Source organism: Pongo abelii, chromosome 8 (genome assembly GCF_028885655.2).
Source record: "Pongo abelii isolate AG06213 chromosome 8, NHGRI_mPonAbe1-v2.0_pri, whole genome shotgun sequence".
In the NCBI taxonomy this organism is placed as follows: domain Eukaryota; kingdom Metazoa; phylum Chordata; class Mammalia; order Primates; family Hominidae; genus Pongo; species Pongo abelii.
The window spans coordinates 93,089,308-93,116,972 of NC_071993.2; the positions used below are offsets into that span (position 1 = coordinate 93,089,308).

General features: G+C 37.2%; 1 protein-coding gene and 1 pseudogene across 4 annotated transcripts in view; both read right to left on the reverse strand.

The window, feature by feature from the left end:
* The window catches only part of PRKG1 (protein kinase cGMP-dependent 1), a 1,319,235-nt gene that overhangs the window by 965,718 nt on the left and 325,852 nt on the right, over window positions 1-27,665 (reverse strand). The gene's annotated exons all lie outside the window — the stretch shown is intronic.
* LOC129048300 (ras suppressor protein 1-like) lies at window positions 8,503-27,264 on the reverse strand (annotated as a pseudogene).

A 27,665-nucleotide genomic window follows, 5' to 3' on the forward strand; every position in this document is an offset into this window, starting at 1 on the left:
GACATAAAAATGTATTGCTAGCATACATTATCTAGGCTTTTCCTTCAGTATTTAAAAAACAAATCTTTCTACCAGTTGATTCCCACTGAGCTGCTAGGTACTGTAGAAGGAGCTTTTAGCTACATATCAGGGGCACATTACTGGTGATACAAAGACCTGAGCTTCGATTTGGCTCTATTATTCCCTGGCTGAATGATCTGGGGAAAGGCAAAATCCTGTTTTACAATTTATCTATTGAGGGCCAACCTTAAACTAATGTGCTAAGTGAGAGAAACATAATATTGCCTGCATGCTTCATAGATTTTTGTTTAGTAATTATATGTGAAAATTAAGTGAAAAATAATTTATAAAACTGTTCATTTTATTAAAACATATTATTGTCAATATTTAAATAAATGTACCAGTAATATATCTACCAAATTATGTATTATATATTATTAAATATGCTTTTTATACCAAATAATTATTTAAAATAAAAATGGTAGAAAAACCTATCACTGTGTTTTTAAAAGATATTTTGCTTTGGTTACTGATATCACATATACATTGGGCAGTCAAAACTGCAGAATGCCAACTGTGTACAGAGCCCCATTTTAACAGAAATAACCACATTCAGTTGACATCCCAGGTGGGAGGGCAGTGAAAGACAATCTGTTCCAACTGTAGCCAATCTGTAAGCTAACTAGTGGATAATAGGGTAATTATCTCTCCCCAGAGCTTGAACTGGAGATACAGAGAATCAAGTCAGGTGATAGTGGGGACGGAAGGAAAAAAAAGATATACAAGAAAGAGCATAGACAACATGAGTTGAGTTACTGATCCATGTTGTTGAAAGAGATTCTGAAGTCCAAGAAGTAAAGTGGTAGCATGGAAGCTCATGTTGCAGTGAATTTTGGGCAAACATCCAACTAGCAAAATAATTTAGTCTACTTGAGGCCCAACTGTGTAGCAGTTTCTCCTTTTCCTACGAAGTCTACCTTAACCCCTACCCCTGAATTCCTGTCTAATGTGGTAATACATAGGGTAATGTGTGTTTTCTTTTTGATTTTCACATTTCTCATTAATGAAACCCTCCTAACTTTTAATCCAAGGACTGAATGTTACTGCAACTGAAAATAATCTAACACAGATGAATATTCGTAGAATGAACACCTGAACGTTTGTTATTCTTCATATTGCTGTCTTACTTTAGGACAAGAAGCAATAAGTATAATCACTAATGTTTTTGGATATACGAGACTATTATGATTGTCTGATTGTATTACCTGTAATAATATTTGAAATACTTATAAGTCTACTGTATAATTTAAACTCTGTTTTTGGTGACAGGAGAGTATAGAAATGACTCAGATGAAAATTAGGTCTACATATGATCTAGCAGAAGTTAAATGGAGCTAAAAATTAAATCAAATGTGATGACTCAGGACTTTGATACAGACTTCGGAAGTTGTCCAGGAGATTCTGAATTGGCAAACAAACAAGTTCCTGATCTTGACTCTGATGTTTTATTTCACTTAAAAATAGTTCTTGTTTCTCTATGTTTTAATTCTGTGTCTCTTAGAAAGTTTGATCACATCTTGTCCTTTCTGTGGTATTTCTCTGTATGAGGAGGTGAAAAAAAATTGAGCTATTTCTCTTAATCCTTTAAAATCTCTCTCTGTATGACTTTTTTCCTAATCTTAAAATGAGAATCTCCTTGTAAGGAAGGTTATACCCAACTACCCGCTGTTGTACACATCCACAAAAACTCACTCCCCTTCTCCTATTACTTATCCTACAAATAACCATTAAGAGTCCTCACCTTACTTCAGAATATTTAATAAAATGAGGTGTCACCATTATGCCTGGATTTAAGATTCAACAGCAAGGGCCTCTAGGCTAAAATATGTGTCATCTTCAGCTCTGCTTTCTCTCTGGTACCTAATATCAGATACTGATATGGTTTGGCTGTGGCCCAACCCAAATCTCACTTTGACTTGTAATAATCCCTATGTGTAAAGGGCAGGGCCAGGAAACCTCATGGGGGAGGTTTCCCCATACTGTCCTCATGGTAGTGAATAAGTCTCACAAGATCTGATGGTTTTACAAATGGGAGTTCTGCTGCACAAGCTCTCTTGCCTGCTGCCATGTAAGATGTGACTTGCTCCTCATTTGTCTTCTGCCATGATTGTGAGGCCTCCCCAGCCATGGGGAACTCTGAGTCCATTAAACCTCTTTCCCTTTAGAAATTACCCAGTCTCAGTTATGTCTTTATTAGCAGCATGAGAGCCGACTAATACAGATACTTTACCCTTGGAACTCTCTTGTTCCTTTAAGTCACTATACACCACTTCCTATCAAATATCAAGTGGCAAGAGAAGAAATGTACCACATTAAATCACAAGTGGCTCTAAAGCAATATGGAACGAGTTGGAGACACACTTTACACTGTGAGGTTTAAGAATAGGCATTTAGATTCCCAGCCATAACACTTGCCTTAGGGAAGACAAGAGAAGTTAGGGATCCTTAAAGTATCAAACGTAAGCAGAGCACTGTGTAGGGGTCAGAAGAAAAGGATATCTAAACAACAGTCCCAACAACAGGCTTTACTTCTGTTTGTTCTGTCTCTATCATGCTCAGCCTTTGCTCAACCACAGGGTGTGAATCATGATAAAAATAACTTCCTGTTGACTTTTACAATATAAAACCTCAAAAGAATAACCTGGCTTTCTTTTTCTAACACAATTCCATGTAGATAGATATTTAAGAAAATTATTCACAGAAATTGCCTTTAAAAAAAGTAATAATTTATAAAATCTTTTGAAATACGTCTTTCTCAGGCACCTTTTGTTAAATCCCTTTACTCCCTTAATTGGCTTCAAGGCAATTTAAACACTGGAATATGTATTTGATGCTGTATTTGAGCTGTGATGATAAAATATGGATATTTTATGGAAATCAGTCTGGTTTCCCACCAAGTGCATGGAGTAGAGACTCTTTGGATGAACGGATATTTTGAATTAGCTAATGGGGAAAGGTTCTGAGGAGGATTTTTTTCTATCAACAAGCTACATGTAGGCCTATGTGAGATGTAGAATCAATTACTGAGAACTTTGGTTTTTAATCTTTTTAATATGGATAAAATGACCCTCTTATCCCATCTGCCCCATTAGATTGTCTTATTCACGACATTCCAGACATACGCTTTTAATGAGACTTCAGATATTCTCTATGGTTTTCTATTGACTATCAGGCACTGAACTTTTCTCAAAGAAAAACTCCTCAGCTGTTTTTCCAGACAACTGAATGCATTAAGTTAGGTGTTCTCTGAAGCTAGATAGCTTTAATGAAATGATGAGATATGTATTGGTTTGGCTCAGGAGCGATTTGATGCAGTAATTTCTTCTCTTAGTAGGGCATTATGCCTGGCTCGTGACCTAAAAGAGACTTTGCAATTCTAAATCCAAATGGCTTTAGTCTTTGCATATTCATCTATGTTTAACATGCATTATTATAGTAGCAAGTACTTCGAAATGAAATAAACATTTGGAAACTTGTAGACATGCAAACTGTGAATAAAAATACAATCTTAACATAGACTAAACTGATAAGAGGAAGATGATTTAAAAGGATTAAATGATTAGAAATGAGTTTGGCAAAGTCAAAACCTTGTCCATCAGTTAAGTACAATATATTCTTAGAAACAACCTCTTAAAAAACAAATGGCTTAGAGTTATAAACATGTTAGAATAGCAGTTCAAGCTATCAATGGAAAATATCAGAGTGATAGGCTTCTTTTCTTTAGAATTTCTTAATATATAAAAATGTCTTTAACCTGACATAATGAAATGAAGGCTAATGCTACAGAAGTAGACACAACAAAGTGGCAACTATTTCAAAAAGTCAATGGATAATCATCCTAAGACTGATTCTCCTATAAAATTGTTATAAAGCTGAGATCCACTAGCAGAGGCTTTTATTCCATCTGAAAGTAAATAAAGCAGTTCATCATACTACTGATGGAAGTATAAGTTGGTGCAATCTTTTTGAAAGATAAAAGCCTTAAAAATGTGATAACACCTTGTCTCAGCAAGTCTTCTAGGAATTTATCTGTAGGAAATAATCACAGATGACCAGAGATTAAGCAGCAAAAATGTTATTTACAGAGTTTTTTTAAAAAGTAAAAAACTGTAATAAAACCAAATTATCAACAGTAAGATAATACTTAAATCATAGTGCTTTCATCATATGGAGTTCTTCTATATGGCTTTTGGAATGATATTGTAGAATAATGTTTAATTACGTGGAAAGATATTAATTACATACTTTGCATGAGAAAATAGTTAAAAACAGCATATATTACATGAACTTATATGCAAAGGAATATACACATAAATATATATAAATATAGAACAAAGATTGAAATAATGTATACAAAATGTTACGGTATCTTATGAAATTTTTATTTACTTTCTCTGTTTTCTAAACTTTCTACAGTGAATGCATATATATGTCTAATAAAAATTAAAATTATTAAAAATATTTAAAGTCAGGAAAAAAGCTGGAAACTTGGAAGATATCTTGAAAATTGCATGATTTCTGAAATAAATATTTCAGGATGAATTATGCTTTATATCTTCTTCCTTTCTCTAAAATGTAAACATTTTTGTACTTTCTGGTGAACCTTTCTAGAAGATAATTTGAAGACACAGCTCTCCTCTGGTATGTATCATGTGATTTTCCAAAACCACGACTCAAACATATTTGGCCATTCACAGCAAGTACTTTATAAGCTCAAACAACTTGAGCTTTTAAGTAAAGTAAGAAGGGTAAGTGAAGGAGAAGGTCAAAGAAGTTATATTTCTTATATGTTTCAAGTATTAAGGCTTTTGAAGATTTTGCCTAGAAAATAGAGCTTAAAATTAAGCTTTGGCAAAATTTAAGACTACTTATGGGAATTCCCTTCTCCCAATTTATTCCCCCAATTTAATGAATACTTACGTGTGACAGTGAAATGGATATATGCTACCCAGGGCTTTCCAAACATGGCCTATTATTAAGTTGGTCATTTCTTAAGGCAATCACATTTCATTTTGATTTTTTTTCCAATTATTCTCCAGGACAAACTTAGCATTGCCTTAGATATCTTTTGCGGGCTATTCTGTGAAAATCATTTTACAAAAAAAGGAGTAGGAACAAAATCCTGTACCCTATTAAATGTTTCAACCTCAGGTAATATTTCTGACTGTACAATCTAATTGAATCATAGCATCACTAATCAGACATCCCAAAGATCCCCCAGATTTATCTGAAATGATGAAGTTCAATTAAGACTAATGATAACTTCCTTAGAATAAAAGAACCAATATTCTTGACTACCCAGTTAATGGCAGTGCTACATGTAAGCATCTCATTATACACAATCCAGGGAGTTGCTTCGCATTGAGAATTCTGACACAAGTTCCACGGCCCCTGGTCCATGTATTTATAGGGCAGCTATCTCATAACTAGCTATGTGGCTCCATTTCCACTTCCTCCCTCCTACCAGACTGTTTCAGTGTGGCTAACCCCTAGCCTAGAAACCCTTATTTTTCTTTAATTTTAATTTTTTATTTTAAGTTCCAGGGTATATGTGCAGGATGTGCAGGTTTGTTACATAGGTAAATGTGTGCCATGGTGGTTTGCTGCACCTATCAACCCATCACCTAGGTATTAAGGCAATCATATTTCATTTTCATCAACCTATCACCTAGGTATTAAGCCCAGAATGCATTAGTTATTTTTCCTAATGCTCTCCCTCCCCCTACCCAACTGCCCAACAGGCCCCAGTGTGTGTTGTTCCCCTCCCTGTGTCCATGTGTTCTCATTGTTCAGCTCCCACTTACAAGTAAGAGCAGAAACCCAGTATTTGGGTTTCCGTTCCTGCATTAGTTTGCTGAGGATAATGGCTTCTAGCTCCATATGACTGCATAGTATTCTATGGTGTATATGTGCCACATTTTCTTTATCCAGTCTATCTTTGATTGGCATTTGAGTTGATTCCATGTCTTTGCTATTGTGAATAGTTCTGCAATGAACATACACATGCATGTAGCTTTGTAATAGAATGATTTATATTCCTTTGGGCATATACTCAGCAATGGGATTGCTGGGTCAAATGCTATTTCTGGTTCTAGATCTTTGAGGAATCCCCACACCCTCCTCCAAATGGTTGAACTAATCTACATTCCCACCAACAGTGTAAAAGCATTCCTGTTTCTCCACAACCTCACCAGCATCTGTTGTTTCTTGACTTTTTAATAATCATTGTTCTGACCAGCATGAGATGGTATCTCATCGTGGTTTTGATTTGCATTTCTCTAATGATCAGTAATGTTGAGTTTTTTTTCATATGTTTGTTGGCCGCATGAATGTCTTCTTTTGAGAAGGGTCCCTTCATGTCCTTTTTAATGGGGTTGACTTTTTTTCTTGTAAATTTAAGTTCCTTGTAGATTCTGGATATTAGATCTTTGTCAAATTGCTGGATTGCAAAAATTTTCTCCCACTCTGTAGGTTGCCTGTTCATAATGATGATAGTTTCTTTTGCTGTGCAGACGCTTTTTAGTTTAATTAGATCCCATTTGTTAATTTTTGCTTTTTTTTGCAATTGCTTTTGGCAATTTCATCATGAAGTTTTCGTCTTTGCCTATGTCCTGAATGGTATTGCCTTGATTTTCTTCTGGGGTTTTTATAGTTTTTGGTTTTACATTTAAGTCTTTAATCCATGTTGAGTTAATTTTTGTATAAGGTGTAAGGAAGGGATCCAGTTTCAATTTTCTGCATATGGCTAGCCAGTTCTCCAAGCACCATTTATTAAATAGGGAATCCTTTCCCCATTGCTTGTTTGTGTCAGGTTTGTCAAAGATTGGATGGTTGCAGAGGAGCGGTCTTATTCCTAAGTTCTCTGTTCTGGTCCATTGATCTATGTGTCTGCTTTTGTACCAGTACCATGCTGCTTTGGTTACTGTAGCCTTATAATATGGTTTGAAGTCCAGTAGTATAATACTTCCAGCTTTGATCATTTGGATTGGAATTGTCTTGGCTATACGAGCTCTTTTTTTGGATCCATATGAATTTTAAAATAGTTTCTTCTAATTCTTTGAAGAATGTCAGTGGTAGTTTATTGGTAATAGCATTGTATCTATAAATTATTTTGGGCATTATGGCCATTAGAAACCCTGTTTTTCATCTAAGGTTAATCATTCATTTTGGCCAAATCCTGTCAACCGGTGCCATGAAGTGTCCATTTATTACTGGTCTGCCCCTATCTCCACCTTGCCTCCTGTCCCCTAGTGACTACTATAAGTTTCTTTGCTTTACAATGTTGGAACTAATGCCATCTCTATCAACGAAATGTCAAACAATTTCTCTATGCCAGGTATAACTGGGATGGTAATGGTTGCAGAAAACACTGTTTTAAGAAGGATTTTGAGGTTGAGAGCTTAACGAAAATGGAGGCCATGATCAAATAGCAGTGTGTGCCATAAGAGGGGGAGAGGATATGACAGCTTATTGTGTTTCCTCTGTCCTATTACAAGCTAGTCATTCTCTTCTTCTATACCAGAATTTAATATAATTTGGATGTACTTTTAAATTCAATTATGCTATTTTATTTATTTATTTATTTTTTGAGATGGAGTCTTGCTCTGTTGCCCAGGCTGGAGTGCAGTGGCATGATGTCAACTCACTGCAACCTCTGCCTCCTAGGGTCAAGTGATTCTCCTGCCTCAGCCTCCTGAGTAGCTGGGATTACAGGTGCATACCACCGGGCCTGGCTAGTTTTCGTATTTTTAGTAGAGACGGGGTTTCTTCATGTTGGCCAGGCTGGTCTCAAACTCCTGAGTTCAGGCGACCTGCCCACCTTGGCCTCCCAAAGTGCTGGGATTACAGGCATGAGCCACCACGCCCAGCCTGCTATAATTGCTCTCTAATTGATTTTTGGTATTCTAACATTCTTTCTTGCTTTTTATTTCAAATATATCTTGGCTAACCTATGAGTTAAATATGGGGAAATCAAATCACCATTTATAACCATTATTTCTGTAGGAAAATGCATTTGAAGTTCTACATAATTGACTTTCACAAAGGAATTCTTGAAACTTAATCCATTCATAAACAGAGACCTGCACCCACACCTTTTATAACCAGCCACAGTTCTCTGCATGTATTAACTACTCAATTATCTTTGTTGAAACATTGAATTATATAGAAGTTGGCTGCTCCTTGAAAGTAAGGTGACATCTCTGTAGTATTTTAGTACAGATATCTAAAAATCACAGAAAACTAGCAGGTTGTGGTGGCATGCACCTGTAATCCCAGCTACTCAGGAGGCTGGGGCAGGAGAATCGCTTGAACCTGGAAGGCCAAGTTTGCAGTAAGCCGACATCGTGCCACTGCACTCCAGCCTGGGGAACAGAGCAAGACTCCATCTCAAAAAAAAAAAAAAAAAACATAGAATAATTGAATTTAAAAGTGTATCTAAATTATATTAAATTCTGGTATAGAAGAAGATAATGACTAGCTTGTAATGGGACAGAGGAAAATATTTTGGTAAGTAATATTTTAGAAAAGTTTAAAAACTCCATTTTATTCTTAGATTCCTAGGTCTGGGAAAAACCTCCTTTCATACAATGTGTCAAAAACAACAGAACTAAAATATACAAAGATAGTAAGTAAAATAAGAAGTTGACCAATCACAGAACATTGATAAACTAAAATATTACAGATTTAGACAGAGGTTTTAAAATTTGGGGGAATTAAGAAAACTGACAGGTGGTGAAACCCTGTCTCCACTAAAAATAAAAAAAATTAGCCGGGCCTGGTGGCAGGCACCTGTAGTCCCAGCTCCTTGGGAGGCTGAGGCAGGAGAATGGCGTGAACCTGGGAGGTGGAACTTGCAGTGAGCCGAGATAGGGCCACTGCACTCCAGCCTGGGCGACAGAGCGAGACTCCGTCTCAAAAAAATAAAGAAAGAAAGAAAGAAACCTGACAGGAAAAACCTTTTTGCTTAATCAAAGCACTCATATTTTGTTTTAAACATGTCCTCCTGTTTTTCCCTTAATAGAAAAGTCAAACATCTAGACATCACATCTGTCTGAAAGTCTTCTTCTACAATCCCTTTTAGGCACCCTGATTCCCTCTGCCTCTGCTCTCCTCTAATTAGGGCTCCTTTAGTCACCATGCTCCTGTTTAAGCTTCTTTAACTCCTCTATTGTTTCTGTGAAAGCAATAACTGCTTCTGGTTCCCTCCTTTACCCTCTCTCTGCCATTACAGAAAATTTCAGAAATGTGTGGGAGTTCATAGCCAATTTAGCCAGATAAAAGCTGTTCCTTGGAAACGGATTACTTTTATTGGAGTTGGGGTAAGCAAAAATATGACTTGGCTGAAAAGAGGCCATGGAAGAGAGGAACAAGGAATTAGATTGCTTGAAATACAGTGGTGCTGAAGAGGTTCTGCAAGAAGCCATTACTATGTTAGACCTCATTAATTACTAATCTCTTCATTCATTCATTCATTCATTCATTTATAACAATAAATGTTTATTGAGTGTCTATTATATTCCAGGCCACGGTTTCTTCCCTCATATAACTTGCATTCTAGAGCAGGCAGAAAATTAATTTCAGATGGTGTGATAACACATACCTTAGAAAGGTATCTGATTTGTACTTGGAGAAAATATATATATCCTGGAGAATTTACATTTTAGTTGAGATCTGATCTGAAGAGTAGTAGAAGGGGACACCCAAGCAAAGATGGTCAATGCATGTGTGTTTATACGTGTGTGTGAGTGAGAGAGAGAGAGAGAGAAAGAAAGGAAGGGTAGTGGACTCCTATTACAGGCCAATAAAACCAGCATGGGAAGAAGACCAGAGGCAAGAGATGAGATGTAAATGGCCTTATTAAAGAGTTTCGGCGTTATCATAAATGCAGTCTGAATCAATTAAAAGAACAGCAACACAATTGGTGTGTTTGAAAAATAACTCTGGGTGCAATCTGTTAAAAATGAATTTAAGCAGGGCAAAAATGAAGCTGAGAGACTAGTTATGGAGCTGTTACTATGATGCAGGTACAAAGTGACGAGAACAAGAATAAGGTGATTAAGGTTAAAGTAAAGGATCAATAGAGAAAGGTATGTTGAAGGACCACCTGATAGAACTGGCTTGGATTTTCTGTCTTCCATCTGTAGCATCTCTAATACCTGTCAGTGAAAGCATGGAAAATCATGTTCACTGATGTATTTGAGGAACATGGAAGCTGCCTTGCACTTCACTACTATTACTTTTAGAAACCCAGAGAAAATATTTAAAATAATTTTATACAAACATTTTGGATAAACAGGGAAAACGGATGGGCATTTATGATGGGTGAGCACCTCGCTATGTTCTACACAGTCAACATGTGCTAAGCTTTTTTCTCTCCACCGTCAGAAGACCAGAGCAGTTAGAAATTACGCGAGTTTGCATCTCAGGTTTACCATTTTCCTACTGGGTGACTTCAGGCAACTCACTGAACCACCCTGTACCTTAATAAAACTGAGGGTGATAACAGTATCTTCCTCATAGTTATATTGTAGAGACTACTGAGTTAATTCATAAAGTGCTTGAAACAGTGCCTGGCACATAGTAAGCACTAACATGAGCTAAGTTTACTATCTTCACAACAATTAAGATAACCAATACTGAAGGTTGAATTAGATAGCCAGTGTCACACATTGAGTAGATAACTAGGCTGAGATTTGAGTTTACATTATCTTCAAAACCCAAGCTATTTCTGCTTCAGCCATGGGCATGAACACTGAGTAGACTTATACCAGCTTCTTTAAGAGATGGCTTTGAGAAAGTAGTTAAAAATGTCATATCTTCAGTTAAGACCATGATGTCCACCCACTGCTGTGTGGCTTTTGGCAAGTTATGTAAAATGCCTGAACCTCAGTATCCTCATCTTTAAGATGAGATAATAATTGTACCTACTTCATAGAGCTGTTAGGAGGTTAAAGGAGATAGCACTTTGCTCTAGTTAGCACTGAATAAATATTAACTATTACTGATCCCTGTTCTACTCTACAGTGATGGGGACATCAGAGAGACCAATAGAAGGCTGCCTGGGTCACTCAGAACTTAGGTCTGTTTCCACAGGGCACAAGGAGAGTAGTCCTTCATGTTTTCCCAAATCGTGGTTCCTTCTAGGCAAAGATGCCAATGGTTGAGGCCAGCGAGATGATATGAAAAAGTAACTACACTGATCGATTCCGTGGATGAACAGTAGGTCAACAGAAGCCAGAAACTCACTCTCTCCCTCTCCATGAGAGTTCCCCTACAGTCACTGGGTTAACTTCATCTTCAATTTTTTTTAATACTACCTGACCTTGTGACTTTTTATCTTTACATACATAGATTTTCCCTCTATCCAAACTGCCCATTCAACAGCTCGTAGTTTTACCTAAATTTTGACCCTTGAAATATATTCAACACAGCTAAACTAATTTTACTAAAAAGTTATAAAAAGCTGATCTTTTTCACCTTCTTCAGCGTGATTTTTTTGGGGGAGGAGGGGTAGAAAATTTGAATTGGTCACAATTGAGGTCTGGTACCAAGTTCTATAGGGAATAGCACGGCCCATTTTCCTCTCTGAAATTAGGAACACCCCTGCATGCACTTTCTGACATGGAACTCCTGTGAATTTCCTTCGGACCTCATTCTACCTACAAATAACGTTTTCAGTGTTGTGCCTTCCCTGTAAAAATAAACATTTTCAAAGCATTTCAAAACTGGTCTAAGGAAGAGAAAAATCATTTCAAAAATCTTCAAAAGCATACCAGACATTTCTCCATATTTTTTAAAGGGATTTGTTGGATATCTATCCATTTTGATGAGGTAAGTCTTTCCCTTCATTAAGATTTCATGTCAAAAGAATGTTTACCAAAGAAATATTTAGTTGAGGGCATGATTGCATTTATGAGAGTACCTTGTTCAGAATGGGTGTTCAGTAAATATTTGTGGGTGATTATAATCAAAATTAATGATAACCATGACCTTTTTGTTGCTCACCTTTAGGATTATACTTCAAAAACACCCATTAAGCCACATGACAACTTAAAGGCCTACTAAAACCAGCTGACACAAGAAATAGTTCTTATTCGTTTTAACAAAACCATAGATTAGGGGGCAGAGAAAGATGATGGAGTGGAACTCTCCAGTGATCGTCCTTGCCCCAGGAGAAGCATTGATTTGCACATATATCCATGCATGAAAATATGTTCACAAAAGCTAAGGAACCCAGGTAAGAGGTCACGGTATCTAGTTGCAGCACAATAATAAGAAAAGACACATTGATGATGATAGAAAGGCAATTTTGCATTACTCATGTCATCCCTCCTCCAACCCCAGGTTGCACAGCTAAGCATGGAGATAAATACCATCTACTTGGAGAAAAGAGAGGAAAGTGAGCACAGCACTTTGCCTTGGACCCCAACACTGAGTCTGCCACAGTAAAACCCAGTTGGACAGAAACCCCCAGACCTGTATTTCAGGCTGGTACTCACAGACTGAGCCTCTAGAACACTCTGGCACCAGATGAGACCAGGAAGCTCCAGGTTTCACACTTGCTTGGTGAACCCAGTCTCCAGCTCGCACCACCATGGGGCTTACATCAACAGCTCTGGGCTCTGGACATCCCTCAGCAACAGGCAGTCCTGGCCACAGTGTACTCTGGCTTCTAGTGTGCCCTAATTCCATGCCAGTTACCTCTGACCAATGTTTCTAGCTTGTCCCAGCACTGGGTGGGCTGTAGTGGTCCCAAGGATTCTGGAAGCACCATCTGCCAAGGGCTTCTGATCCACCCCAGCACCATGCCTATGACAGAGAGCCACAGGCTTATTGAATGAAGCACCATACTGGCCACATCTGTCCTGGCCTTCTGAACTACCCCAGGACTGCAACTACTGTGGCACACCTGAGACTATGAGGAGCACTGTGCCACCCACAGCTGCCCCGGCTTCTGATGCACCTCAGTGCTGTACCCGCCACAGGGCTTTTCCTAACAAAGCCAGTCTTCAAAGACTGGAATAAATGCCTAGTTCCTCAAATGTGCAGACACAAGGATCAAGAACTATCGGGTAAATATCATATCACTAAACAAACATAATTGCTTGAAAAAGATTCAAAATAGTTGTTTTAAGAAATCTCAGCAAACTCCAAGAAAATATAAAGAAACAATTCACCAAATGAAGAAATAAATAAGTGACCAGAATGAGAAATTTAATAGATGATTTGAAAAAAGTCAAACAGAAATCTTGGAAGAAAACAATACAAAATGAAAAAATGCAATAGAAGTCATTGACAGCAGAAAAGATTACGCAGAAGAAACAATCTGTGAAACTGAAAACATACAGTCAGAAATATATGGAAATATACAGTCAGATGAGAAAAAATATGAAAAGTAAAGACATTCTTGTAATATTTCTAGCTTACAAGATGTATGGAACAGCATCAAGAGAGAGAATGTGGCTGGGTGTGGTGGCTTACGCCTGTAATCCCAGCACTCTGGGAGGTCAAGGCAGGTGAATCACCTGAGGTCAGGAGATCAAGACCAGCCTGGCCAACACGGTGAAACCCCATCTCTACTAAAAATACAAAAATTAGCCAGGGATGGTGGCACATGCCTGCAATCCCAGCTACTCGGGAGGCTGAGGCAGGAGAATCGCTTGAACCCAGGAGGTGGAGGTTGCAGTGAGTTGAGATTGCAACACTGCACTCCAGCCTGAGCAACAGAGTGAGACTCCATCTCAAAAAAAATAAATAAAGAAAGAAATAAAAAAAAGAGCAAATGTACAAGTCATGGGAGTTAAAGAAGGAAAAGAGAAAGATAAAGGGGTTAGAACATTTATTTTAAAAAAACAGTTGCAGAAAACTTTCTCAATCTGGAGAATGATGTAAGTATCTAAGTACAAGCTCAAAAGTCTCCAATCATATCTTATCCAAAAAAAAACACTTCCCTAAGACATAGTACAATCAAACTCAAAAATCAAAGCCAAAGAGAAGATCCTGAAAGCAGCAAGAGAAATGAAGCAAATAACTTCTAAAAAATTATAATACAGCTAGCAGAAGACTTCGCAGCAAAAATCTTACAGGCCAGGAGAGAGTAGGATGTCATATTTAAATTGTGAGAAAAAAAAAAACAAAACAAGGAACTCAGCTAAGAATACTGTAGCCAGCAAAGCTGTCCTTCAGAAATGAAGGAGAAATAAAGACATTTTCAGAAAAACAAAAGTTGAGGGAGTTCATTACCACCTATTACAAAAAATGCTAAACAGAATTCTTTAAGCTGAAAGCACAAAAGCTAGTGAGTATCACAAAAACTCTGGAAGTGTAAAACCCGCTGGTAAAAATAAGTACACAGTTAAATTCACAATACTCTAATACTGTAATGGTATTTGTAAATTACTTATGTCTTTTGTATGACAAAACAGACACATAGACCAATGGAACAGAAGAGACAGGGCAGAAATAAATCTTCACATTTACAGCCAACTGATTTATGACAAAGGCACCAAGAGAATATAAGGGCAAAGGGACGGTCTCTTCAATAAATGGCGTAGGGGAAACTGAATATCCACATGTAGAAGAATGAAATTAGACCCTTACCTCACATCACAATAAAAAATAAACTAAAAATGATTTAAAGACTTAAATGTAAAGCCGAAAACTATAAAACTATTAGAAGAAAACCTAGGGAAAATGTTTCATGACATTGGCCTGGGCAATGAATTTTTGGATATGACACCAAAGGCAATGGCAACAAAATAAAAAATAGACAAATTACATCAAAATAAAAAGCATCTACATAGCAAAGAAATAATCAACAGTGTAAAGAGACAATCTACAGAATGGGAGAAAATATTTGCAAACTATGCCTAAAATATGTAAGAAACTAAGACAATTTAATAGCAAGAATACAAGTAACCCCATTAAAAATGGGCAAAGCCTGTTCCCCAAAAACCTTTTGAAATAAAAAACAAATTAAAAAACTAAAATGTACCTAATATCCCCCCAAAATAGACAAAGATCCTGAATAGAAATTTCTCAAAATAAGACAAACAAATGGCCAACAGGTATATTTAAAAATGCTCAACATCACTAATCATCAGAGAAATGCAAATTAAAATTCCAATGTGATATCACTTCATACCTGTTAGAATGGCTATGATCAAAAAGACAAAAGATAACAAGTATCAGCGAAGATGTGGAGAAAAGGAAATCCTGGTGTACTCTGGTGTGAATGTAAATTAATACAGCCGTTATGAAAAACAGTATAATGTTTCTTCAAAAAGTTAAAAATAAAAGTACCATATAATCCATCAATGCCAACGTATATATACTTATATACCAACATACACCAACACTAGGTATATGTCCAAAGGAAATGAAATTAGTATATTGAAGAGCTATTTGCACTTCCATGTTCATTGCAGCACTATTCACAATAGCGAAGCTATGGAATCAACCGAAGTGTCCATCAGTGGATGAATGGATACAGAAAATGTCACAAATATGTACAATGGAATACTATTCAATCTTCTAAAAAGAAGGGAATCTTGTCACTTGAGACAACATGGATGAACCTAGAAGACATCATGTTAAGTGAAATAAGCCAGGCACAGAAAGAAATTTATTGCATGACCTCACTTATATGTAGAATCTAAAAAAATTATCTCACAAAAGTAAAAAGTAGAATGGTGGCTACCAGGGGCTGGAGTGGGGAGGGATTTTGGAAGGGGTTGAGAAAATATTGGCCAAAGGATACAAAATTTCAGTAATGTAGGAGGAATAAGGTCAAGAAATCTATTGTATAACATTGTGACTATGGTTAATAATATTCCTGTGTTTTTGAAAAATGCTAATAGAATGGATGTAAAGTGTTCTCGCCACAAAAATGGTAACTACCTGTGGTAATGCATATGGTAATTAGCTAGACTTCGTCATTCCACAATGTATATATCCTTCAAACTATCATTTTTTGCATGGTAAATACAGTCATGTGCCACATAATAATATTTCGGTCAATGATGAGTCATATATATGATGGTGATCTCAATTAGATTGTAACACTGTCTTTCTACTGTGTCTATGTTTAGACATATTTATATACTCAGATACTTATCATTGTGTTAAAATGGCCTAAAATATTCAGTAGAGTAACACACTGTACAGGTTTGTAGCCTCAAAGCAATAGGCTGTATTTCATACCTTAGGTGTGTAGTAGGCTATAGCATCCAGGCTTTTGTAAATACACTCTATGATGTTTGCACAATGAAATTACCTTAACAATGCATTTCTTTGAACATATCTCTGCCCTTAAGTGACACATGTCTGTACATGCAATTTTATCTGTTAATTCTTGAATTTTTAAAAAACTATTTTTAAAAAAGAAAAGAGAAACACATTTTTTGCTATCTTGTTTTAGTTTACTTTTTTTTTTTTTTTTTGAGATTGAGTCTCACTCTGTAGCCCATACTGGAGTACAGTGGTGCGATCTTGGCTCACTGCAACCTCTGCCTCCCGAGTTCAAGCAATCCTCCTGTCTCAGGCTCCCGAGTAGCTGGGGATTACAGGCGCACACCACCAGGACTGGGTAATTTTTTTGTATTTTCAGTAGAGACAGGGTTTCTTCATGTTGGCCAGGCTGCTCATGAACTCCTGACCTCAAATGATCCACCCACCTCGGCCTCCCAAAGTGCTGGGATTACAGGTGTGAGCCACCACGCCCAGCCTTATTTTACTTTTCTTTAACCTGACAGTTAACCACTGATGTTACTTTTTGGGAGCTAGGTTATATTTTTTTTAGGTTCTTGATTAAATGGTAAATATTCCACAAGACACATATGCAGTATACATGCTGACTTGATTAATTTTTTGTAACACCTCAGGGTAGAGATACTATTTTCATGATCAACACAATAAATAAGAGACAAATACCTTTGTCTGCAAGAAAACAAAGTTTCCCAAGCATAATATGATTACACAAGTTTTACTATTTCTTAGCTTCTATGCACTAATTCTAACCTAATGAAAAAAGTCAAGCTTTTAATTCTATGTCGAAGAAGATATTTAAGTTACTGTATTCAGCACTTAAATAATCTATGTCCCAAAGGGAAAGCACTGGGAAAGCTATTCTCTTAACTCACAAGACAGTCAGTGAGCTGAGGCTTGTATTTATGATAATGAAATCGTTATGTTGAAAGTAACTTTTGTTTTTACTCTAGCCAATCTCTTCTTGCCCATACATCAAGAAAGAAAATTAGCTATTTTTTAAAGGCAAAGCTAGCAAACTTAAAATGCATCTTGCATATTCTCTGGAGTAACTATTGGGTGTTTTATCCATTAATTTGATAATTTGCAGGATATTAATGAAAAAAAAATTTACTATAGAACTGATGTCATTATGTCCCAGAAACTTATGTACTCCCATCATCATAATTTTCAGAAATATGTGTCTGGAGAAATTTTAATAGCCATAGGAATGCCAGACCTTATATTCAGACCCATGTTGATAAACCTATAACTCCGTTATCTCAAAAGTGCTGTCACTTGAAAAATTTGCAAGTTGACTTGAAAACTGAAATAAGGTCAGTAGTTGCATTTAAACTTCTTCCAGTCTTCCTAACTAATTTAAAGTATGAATAGTAAAATAAATTGAGAACTTGCAAACTATTACATTTCAGATAGGAATCTAAGTTCTTTAATAGAAACACATAATCATAAGCCTATTCAACTGCTTCAGGTCTAGTGTTATTAGGCAGTCCTAGGGACATAGGTTAATGCTACAAATACCTAGTGCAAAAGTGGGAAACGCCTGACATGTGACACAAGATGAGACAGACGAGCAGCTTTCTGAGGTTGCTGGGCACCTCATCAAAGTCAGTACTCAGAAAACAGTATTCTCTCCCTCTCTTTTCTAAAACCAAAAAGGAGACCCCTTTCTCCTTGGCTCAGGCAGGTGCATGTATCCCAGCAGGTTTCAGCACAGATGGGATGGTTTTCTAACTGCAGTAGAACGATTGGAGCTGCGACTGGGTCCCTGAGGAGGTTGCTGTCAGGCCAAAGCTGGAGAACCAGGCCTTGTTGGCTCAGAGGGGTTTGCGTCTCCCAGCAAGTCCCTGCACAGCCAGGAAAGAAACTATAAAACTACTAGAAGAAAATATTGGAGAAACACTACAGGACATTGGCCGGGGTCAAGATTTTTTTGGGTAAGACCTCCACTCCAAAGCACACGCAACAAAAGCAAATATAGGAAAATGGAATTACAATAAGCTAAAAAGCTTCTGCATAGCAAATGAAACAATTAACAAAGCGAAGAGAAAACCTACAGTACCAGAGAATATATTTGCAAACTATCCATCTGACAAGGGATACACTGAAAAACTTGAAAAGCCAGGCACGGTGGCTCACGCCTGTAATCCCAACACTTTGGGAGAACGAGGCAGGCGTATCACTTGAGGTCAGGAGTTCGAGACCCGCCTGGCTAACATGGTGAAACTGCATCTCTACTAAAAATACGAAGATTGCTTGAACCCAGGAGGCGGAGGATGCAGTGAGCTCAGATCACGCCATTGCACTCCAGCCTGGGTGACAGAGCGAGACTCCATCTCAAAACGAAACAAAACAAACTCAAACAATTCAATCACTTCAAAAAAAATGATTATCATCAAATTTAAAACTGGGTAAAAGACCTGAATAGATATTTCTGGAAAAAAGATCTACAAATGGCAAACAGGTGTATTTCAAAAAATGCTCAAAATCACTAATTATTAGGGAAATGCAAATTAAAACCACAAACAGATATCATCTCACCCCAGTTCGAATGGCTATAAAAAGAGAAAGAGTAACAAGTACTGGAGAGGATGTAAAGAAAGGGGTTCTCTTTTACGCTGTTGGTGGAAGTGTAAATTAGTACAGTTATTACAGAAAACATTATGGCGATTCCTCGAAAGCCTAAAAAGAGAACTACTACATGATCTAGCTATCTCACTGCTGAAAGGAAATCAGTACATGAACTCGATATCTGCACTCCCATGTTTAATGCAGCATTATTCACAATAGTCAAGATATGGAAGCAACATAAGTGTCTAACAGTGGATACACGGATAAAGAAAATGTTAGATATATACACAATGGAATCTTTTTTTCTTTGAAACGGAGTCTCGCTCAGTCACCCAGGCGATCTCGTCTCACTGCAAGCTCCACCTCCCAGGTTCACGCCATTGTCCTGCCTCAGCCTCCCAAGTAGCTGGGACCACAGGCACCCACCACCACGCCCTGCTAATTTTTTTTTTTTTTTTTTTTTTTTTTTTTAGTAGAGACGGGGTTTCACCGTGTTAGACAGGATGGTCTTGGTCTCCTGACCTCATAATCTGCTCGCCTCAGCCTCCCAAAGTACTGGGATTACAGGCATGAGCCACCGCGCCTGGCCCACAATGGAATCTTAATGGGCCATAACAAAGGATACAATCTTGTCATTTGCAGCAATGTAGATGGAACTGGAGGTCACTGTGTTAAATGAAATAAGCACAGCACAGAAAGACAAACATCACATGTTTCCTCTCATACGTGGGAGCTAAAAAGGTAGATCTCATGTTGGTTGAAAGTAGAATGGTGGTTACTAGAGGCCTGGAAGGAAAGGAAGGATGGGGAATGAAGAACAGTTGATTAACGGGTACAAAAATAAAGAGAGAGAAGCTATCAGTTCTAGTGTTCAATAGTATTTTATAGTTATACAGTTAATAATAATTTGTTGTATATTTCAGAATAGCTAGAAGAATTGTAATATTCCCAACACAAAGAAAAAATAAATGTTTGAGGAGATGGATATCCCAATTACTCTGATGTGATCATTCCACATTGTAGACATGTATCAAAATATCACATCCATCCCAAAGATATGTACAACTATGGCATATAAATTATTTTATTTTATTTTTAGAGACAGGGACTTGCTTTGTCACCCAGACTAGAGTTCAGCGATGTGCTTATAACTCACTATAGCCTCAAACTCCTGGGCTCAAGCAATCTTCTGCCTCAGCCTCCTGAGTAGCTGGGACTACAGGCACCTGCCACCATGCCCGGCTAATTAAAACAATTTTCTTTGTAAAGACAAGGTCTCTAGACCCATCTTAACTTCAAGTGACCCTCCTGCCTTGGCCTCCCAAAGTGCTGGGATTACAGGTGGAAGCCACTGTGTCCAGCCTGACATATCAATTTAGAAAAAAGAAAAAGAGCATCCTTTTCCAGGTATTGTGAACTTCTTGTAGAATGCAGAAATATATAAGATTTTAATTCTTATTATTATAACAACCAACCTAATATTCATGAAGGTCTTACCATGTGTATGACACTGTGCTAACTGCATTAATCTACTGCAGTTATTACTTCCATTTTGCAGATGGGAAAAATGAGGTTTAGGGGAGTTAAATAACTTGTTCTTCATTACTCAGCTGGAAATTATTAGAGTCTGAATATAGGTCATCTAATTCTGGAGCTTACACTTTTAACCAATATTGAACTATTTAATAACTAAATAAGTCTAGTGCTATTTGAAGCAAAAACAACTTCTTTCCTTGATTTTTGTAATCTAGGCTAATTTTTCCACGATGAAGAGATAAAAAGGTAATTATTTCATATAATTTTTGAGGAAACAAATTACTGTGCTATGCATAAATATATCATACCATAGCAATATTTTATTTGGTAATAGTATGCTCACAAAAACTTTTTGAGGTTTGAGTTCCACCTCTGTCAGTTAGTGTCTTCGTGAAAATAGAAGTGGTTTATTTTTCCTTGTTTTGTTGTTAAATCACTGAGCATCTATTTTTCCATAGTAAATGAATCTAACAAATGAATATAATGACAATATAAATGTCTACTATTTAGTTTCCATAGGGATTAAATGAGATATTGTATATAAAGTACTTAGGTCAGTGCCCAGCATATTGTAACTGCTCAATAAATGCTTTCAAATAATTTAAAAATTGAACATTAAAATAACAGTAATAACATTCTGTTGTTAGGAAGATTATAAAGAAAAGTCAACCTTAGTGTGCATGAGCTTTTGGGGAGTAGAAAGAAAGGTATCCTTTAAGAAAATTACATTTAATGTGGTTGACAGTGCAAGCTAGTAGTACTGTATCTAATTTGATTGACCTTAGTTTTTAAAGAACTCATCTAAATAAGGGTCTTTCTGTAAAACCTCAGGAGATCCAATTTTTAAAATACTACATTCTATTAAATCAGATGATGGATATCTAAGACAGCACTCTTCTCGGCACATAAGCCTCAGAAAATGCTAGAACGTATGCTAGTAAAAGTGTAGTTATTGATTCTATTGCTTTACTATTATCTCGTTCTGTCTGTATCTGTATTTTCTCTGCTTCTCCGAGGCACTAAAATGAGAGCCTCACAATTGCCCAGGGAAGCAAGTCCTTGGACCTGGAAAGGCTGCAGAATCAATTTCAGGGTCAGACAGTTTTGTTTGATTTTTACAATCTAGAGACCGGTCTCATGGCAAACTGCAGAAAGAAATACATTCCAGATTTACACAAGGGTTAGAGAAAGACTGACTGATTGCATTTGCTCAAGTTGACTCTCAGGATGAGAGATGCGCTTTTTTATATTTTTTTAAACATTGATGCCAAACCTTCTTTTAGTAACGTAGAAAAGCACAGCTGTCACTGGCCTCAGGACTGACAAGCAAAATGCAGAGATTCCCTTTTTCCAGCTGAGATCATCCCCAGATAAGAATTACTCAACTGGGAATGGGAAGGTGGAAATTGCACAATCCTGAACTGTCGAATATGGTGGCTTCACATAGCAACTGAGAACCTGAAATGAGGTTAATCTAATTGAGACGTGCTATAAATGCAAAATATACACTGGATGACAAAGACTTTGTGTGAAAAACAGAATTTAATGTGATGCAAGATTTCGTAAGACTTACCATCTGTGGTTTACTAGCATTTATTTTATTTTTTAATTTTTAATTTTTGAGGGTACATAATAAGTGTATATACGTATGGGTCACATGAGATATTTTGATCCAGTCATGCAATGCATAATAATCACATCAGGGTAAGTAGGGTGTCCATCACCTCAAGCATTTATCTTTTGTGTTTCAAGCAATCCAAATATACTCTTTTAGTCATTTTAAAATGAACAATTACATTAATTTTTACTATTGTCACCCTGTTGTGCTAGCAAATACTAGGTCTTATTTATTCTTTCTAACTATTTTTTGTACCCATTAACCATCCCCGCACTACTACCCTTCCCAGCCTCTGGTAACCATTCTTCTACTCTCTATCTCCATGAGTTCAACTGCTTTTAATTTTTAGTTCTCACAGGTAAATGAGAACATGCGATGTTTGTCTTTCTGTGCCTGGCTTACTTCACTTAACATAGGCTAGCATTTATACTGCATATTTTTAACTATAATATAATTAGGTTCTGCAGAGTCTAAAATGGGAAGTCATTTCACCTACTTTACAGATAAGAATAAGTATGGTTAATAGTTATTGTATGCTTCTTATGTGCCATGTACTGTGCAAAGCATGTTTCATTCATAATTTCATTTAATCTTGCTCTATTAAAAAGTTACATGCTTAATTCCATTGTATAGATGAGCTAACTGAGTCTTGGAGGATTTAAGTAACGTGCTTAAGATTACACAGCTGAAGCCTAGTTATGTAAAGAGGTCAGTTTGGCTTCAAAGATCACACTAATACTAACTTACTTCTATGGTATCCCATTGAATCATTTGTGGAAAAGCACTGAATTGCACCATATACACACAAAAAAAATGAAACAAAATGTTTTTTTTTTAAATTCCTCTAAATCTCTGTGTGGTACAAGGATATCTTCTTGCAGATAAATAGTTCTTCTGAAGTATCTGACCTTATCTGCTTCCTAGAAAATGCAGTCAAGTTGCAAATAAGTTGCAGTGTTTTCTTCTGTTACTGAATAAAACAATTTGGGTCAAATTGTACCTGAAGGTACTTAGAATCCAATTATACTTGATTCCTTGTTAAATCACTTATGCTAGTAACTGAATTTGTTAAAAGAGTAATTCCCAAGTATTTAAGGATAGAATGTTGAGTTATAAAATACATTTTGCCTTTTATTGTATGTCTTTTTCACATGCACATTGCATTTATTTGAGGGACAGAGCAAGAAAGGACAGAAGTGTTGGTGAGAGAAGAGGCCAGAAGCCCAGCCAATGCCTACCCCTTATTTGTTACCGGCTGTCAGGTGTTTCCAGCTCATCTTTTCTGATTTGTGATTATTATTTTTTGGTGGTTCTGGATTTGCCTGCATGTGCTGCCATAGAGGTACTCACATGTCTCAGAACAGACACATTCAAACACACAGGACACATCAAGCTGGAACTGGCCAGCAATTGGGGTAACCCAGGGGTTGTTCTCCACTTTGTATACCTTCTTCTGACCAGTTAAATATAAGTTTCCTAGTTCTGGGAGCAGAAGGGTCAGGCAGTTGCCCTGAATGTTGAGTTTCTTAAGCTGGGTAAGCTCCCCAGTTTCCCTAGGCTGCAAGATCAGGTTGTTATCCCTAAAGCTGGGTATCTGCAACTTTGTGAGCTTCCTAATATCTGGTTGCAGGATTTCAAAATCATTGTCACTTACATATGAGTGCACGGAAAGTGGTAAGGTACATGAAGTTTCCAGGAAGAGAATTTTCACTCAAATTGTACATCAAGTCCAGAAGGTCAAGAGCTGGGTAGAAGGCAAAATCCTTCAGGCAAAGTATTTAGCCCATTCATGCCCACATTCACGTGTTAGAGTTTCTGAAGGCTGCTGATCTGTGTGGGCAGCTCCTCAATCTGGCTATTAAGGAAGTTGAGCACTTCCAAATTCTTCAGTTCTGCTGTGTTTGGTGGCACCACTGTGAGCTTGTTATGGCTGAGGACCAGTCGTATGGTATGGGATAAGGAAAATGTGCCATTGACATACAGCATGTTGTAGATGACCTAGTCACCCTGTCCACTTCCTGGCGCTCCACAAACTTTTTCAGAGTCTTGGACATGGTCGCGAAGAGCAGCACCTAACAGCGTGGGCATGGAATGACAGACTGCAGCAGGATGCACTTTTATTGTACTTCTCAAGCTATTTACATGTATTTGCTAGAAGAGCAACCTTTCTTTTTGAACTTGGCCAAATGTATAAAGCCATGGTTATTTGAATACTTATTTTATGACAGTGTAGTGATAAGGGAGACAGTCAACACATTTTGGTAGAAAGATGCCTGGGAGATAAATCCCAGACTGAAACTTGAACTGTATCCTCATCTGTATGGTACTTCTAAAAGACAGATATTGTCTAATAACTGAGAGTAAAGAATCTCCTTGCTGTTCACCAGTTTTATGTGCCTAAAGTAGTGACAATAAATTGACAGTAGTCCACAGAGCAGAAAGGAAGGGAAAACAGCAAACAAAGGCCACTAAAAACCCAGCAATAGCACAAAGCAGGCCAAAAATTGTTAACTAGGTCAAAGAATTAAGTTCTTGGTTCCTTTCTCCTAGGGATCTATAAAATAGTTCAAATATGTTGTTTCACTTATCTGTACACTCTTTCCCTGGAGGAATAGAGCTTGGTAGAGATTCCCATTCAGCAAGAGATAAAATGCAAGCAGAAAAGAGAGCACTGACTTGGCCCAAGTCCGTTAACTAGTTTGTAATAGCTGCTCAAAGCACTCAAAATCTCCTTCAAGGGAGTAAGTGGAGAACCCAGTGAATGCTGAGCTATCCAGGAAGCTTTCAAAGAAGAGAATTCAGAATTCACAGGAATGTGTAAGAAACCAATTTGAGACTGTATATTTTAACAAAATTGTCACAAATTTTCATGGTATATGCTTATAAAAAGAAATGGCAAGGATAATGCTATAGTTAGCCAGCAGTTATGCATGAAGTGTTATTACAGAAATTATTTAACTGTCATGGGAAATATCCCGACTTAAGACAAAATGAAAGCAAATCAACAATGTAGGACTTCTGTCAACAAAATGAAGGGAAGAAATTTAAGCTCAGATTCTAAGCAATTTATCAAGATAGCCTCTAATTTAAAATGTCAAACTGAGCACAGAGAAGAACTTTCACCAAATACTCAAGAATTTCAGCTTATTTAAACATAATATACTCTAGCTTTCCTCCTCTGTTAAAGATTTTTACGAAAAAAAATCTCTTGATAAAAGTAATCTTTAAATCCCCCTGATCTGGTGTCATGATTCCTTGTCCTTAGAATTTCCCTCTGCCTTCCCTACTCTGCATTCAGATGCCTGACAGTGTTAACGCCTCACCCGACTCCACCCCTTTATGCGATCCTCTTCAGTATTTCCACAGCATTGAAAGTCTTTACCATATACTAATCTTATACTTATTTATTCTTACATAATCTTAAAAACCTATCTATATTGAAAAATGTGTCATATAATGATACTAGTCAATACCATTTGTGTCCTTGTCAACAATTTGACACCATGCTAAATGTTTTACATTTACCATTTTATTTAATCTTCATGATAACCCATTGAAGTAGGCACATTTATCATCCTCATTTTACATCCCTAGAAAAGTAAAAGCTTACCAAATCTTTATGACATTTCATCTTTAGAAAGTGAGACTGGAAGAGGACCTTGACTGCCAGGCTAAGAAACATAAATTTCCATATTTTCACACATCAAGCAGATATCTACTGAATGCCTACCATGCCACAGTCTCTGAACAAAAGGCTGAGGACACATAAGTAAGTAGAGTGTAATTTCGGTCTCCAAAGAGTTCCCAGTCTAGTGGATAATTTGGCCAGGGAAACATACAATTGCAATTATTGGATCAAATAAGCTACAATATAAAGTGTGTAGGAGGTACCACAGCACAGAGGATGAAAGGATTAACTCAGAGAAGGCTTTACAGAAGATGTTTGGGCTGGCTTGTGGAATCGTTAGGAAGGAAGAAAAAGAATGGCAGGTACAAATGCCCATTACAGGAGAGACTGTGGTTAGAGAGGCTAAATCAGCTATGCTAGAGGAACAGATGGGTCAGGTTTTGGAGACCCCGGCATAACCTAGCTAAATAATCCAGACTTTATTCTATAGGAAATAGAAGGCATTGATGGATTGTTAAGTAACAGGGAACTGCTGTTGAGAGCATGGTGACAGGAGGTGCAATGTTCAGAATAAACCCCAGGTTATCCTTGACTTTCTCTATGAGTTTCCCATTATTCATCTTCCTTGTCCTTGAAGTCTGGCCTGTCCTGGCCTCCCTACTACTCTGGGCTCTTTACACTTATTTTTTATGTTAGTTGCTTCTTTCCCTTTCAACTACTTCGAGATGTCACCAGTTTATTCTGTTTAGGATTCATCATGTGTATTTAATGTCATTTACACATAAGGAGAGCCAAGGGTGTTTGTGTGCGTGTTGGGAAGAATATAATGAACTAAGATGAATAAGACATAGCTCCTGTTATTTCAATAAAATTGGGGGTTACTAATTTTAATCTTAAAATCAAATATTTGTGACTACTTTATATTTTTCTCACTTGAATACTAAATTAGTTTTGCCCACATGTGACTCTTGATTGACTTGTAAAATATCTGTAGTGGGTAGGTTGTAAGAGGGGAAAACACTCATAAAAATTAAACACATGTAAATCATGTATATAAAAAATTCAGCAATAGTTGGGTGTATAGTTGGTGCTTGGAAAAAGCGTAAATTGAATCTGAATCTGAAGTGCAGTTGGCTAGCAGAATTTCATTCCCTGTGATACCTGCAGGAAGGTGTGAAGGGGAAAAAATAAAAGACCTTTCATACCCATTAAATTACATCTTGTAGGCAGATACCTACCAACTTACCTGACCATGGAGATCACCAGCTACTTGCAACTGGCCTGCAGATTGTGTGTGGTAAGATTTCTTGGCTATCTGAAAATGTCAAGAGTTCATTTTATGCACCCAGCTCAAAAAAAGTTTAACTATCCACTCATTTTTGTACAATATCTCAAGCCTCATTCAGAATAAAAAAGCCATGTCATGAGTTGGTGACCGCTGCTTGAAGTTTTCTGTAATAGTCCTTGAAAAGAAACTTTGAAACGTATTAATATTTGAAACTAGAGTGTCCTAAATTTTAAAGCATCAGTAATAATACCATTATCACAATTCATTTTTGTCTAACTCTGTCTTTTTTTTTTTTTTTTTTTTTTGAGACAGAGTCTTGCTCTTGTCACTCAGGCTGGAATGCAATGGCATGATCTCAGCTCACTGCAACCTCCGCCTCCCGGGTTCAAGCAACTCTCCTTCCTCAGCCTCCTGAGTAGCTGGGATTACGGGTGCCCGCCATCACGCCTGGCTAATTTTTGTATTTTTAGTTGAGATGGTGTTTTACCATGTTGGCCAGGCTGGTCTCGAACTCCTGACCTAGTGATCCGCCTGCCTCTGCCTCCCAAAGTGCTGGGATTACAGGCGTGAGCCACTGCGCCCGGCCCCAACTTTGTCTTAAGAACAAAATATTCCTTACATGATTTAAGAACTCTTCATTCTATAAAGTAATAAAGCCACAAATTTGCCAGGTTTAATAATATAAACACAGTTTTCAG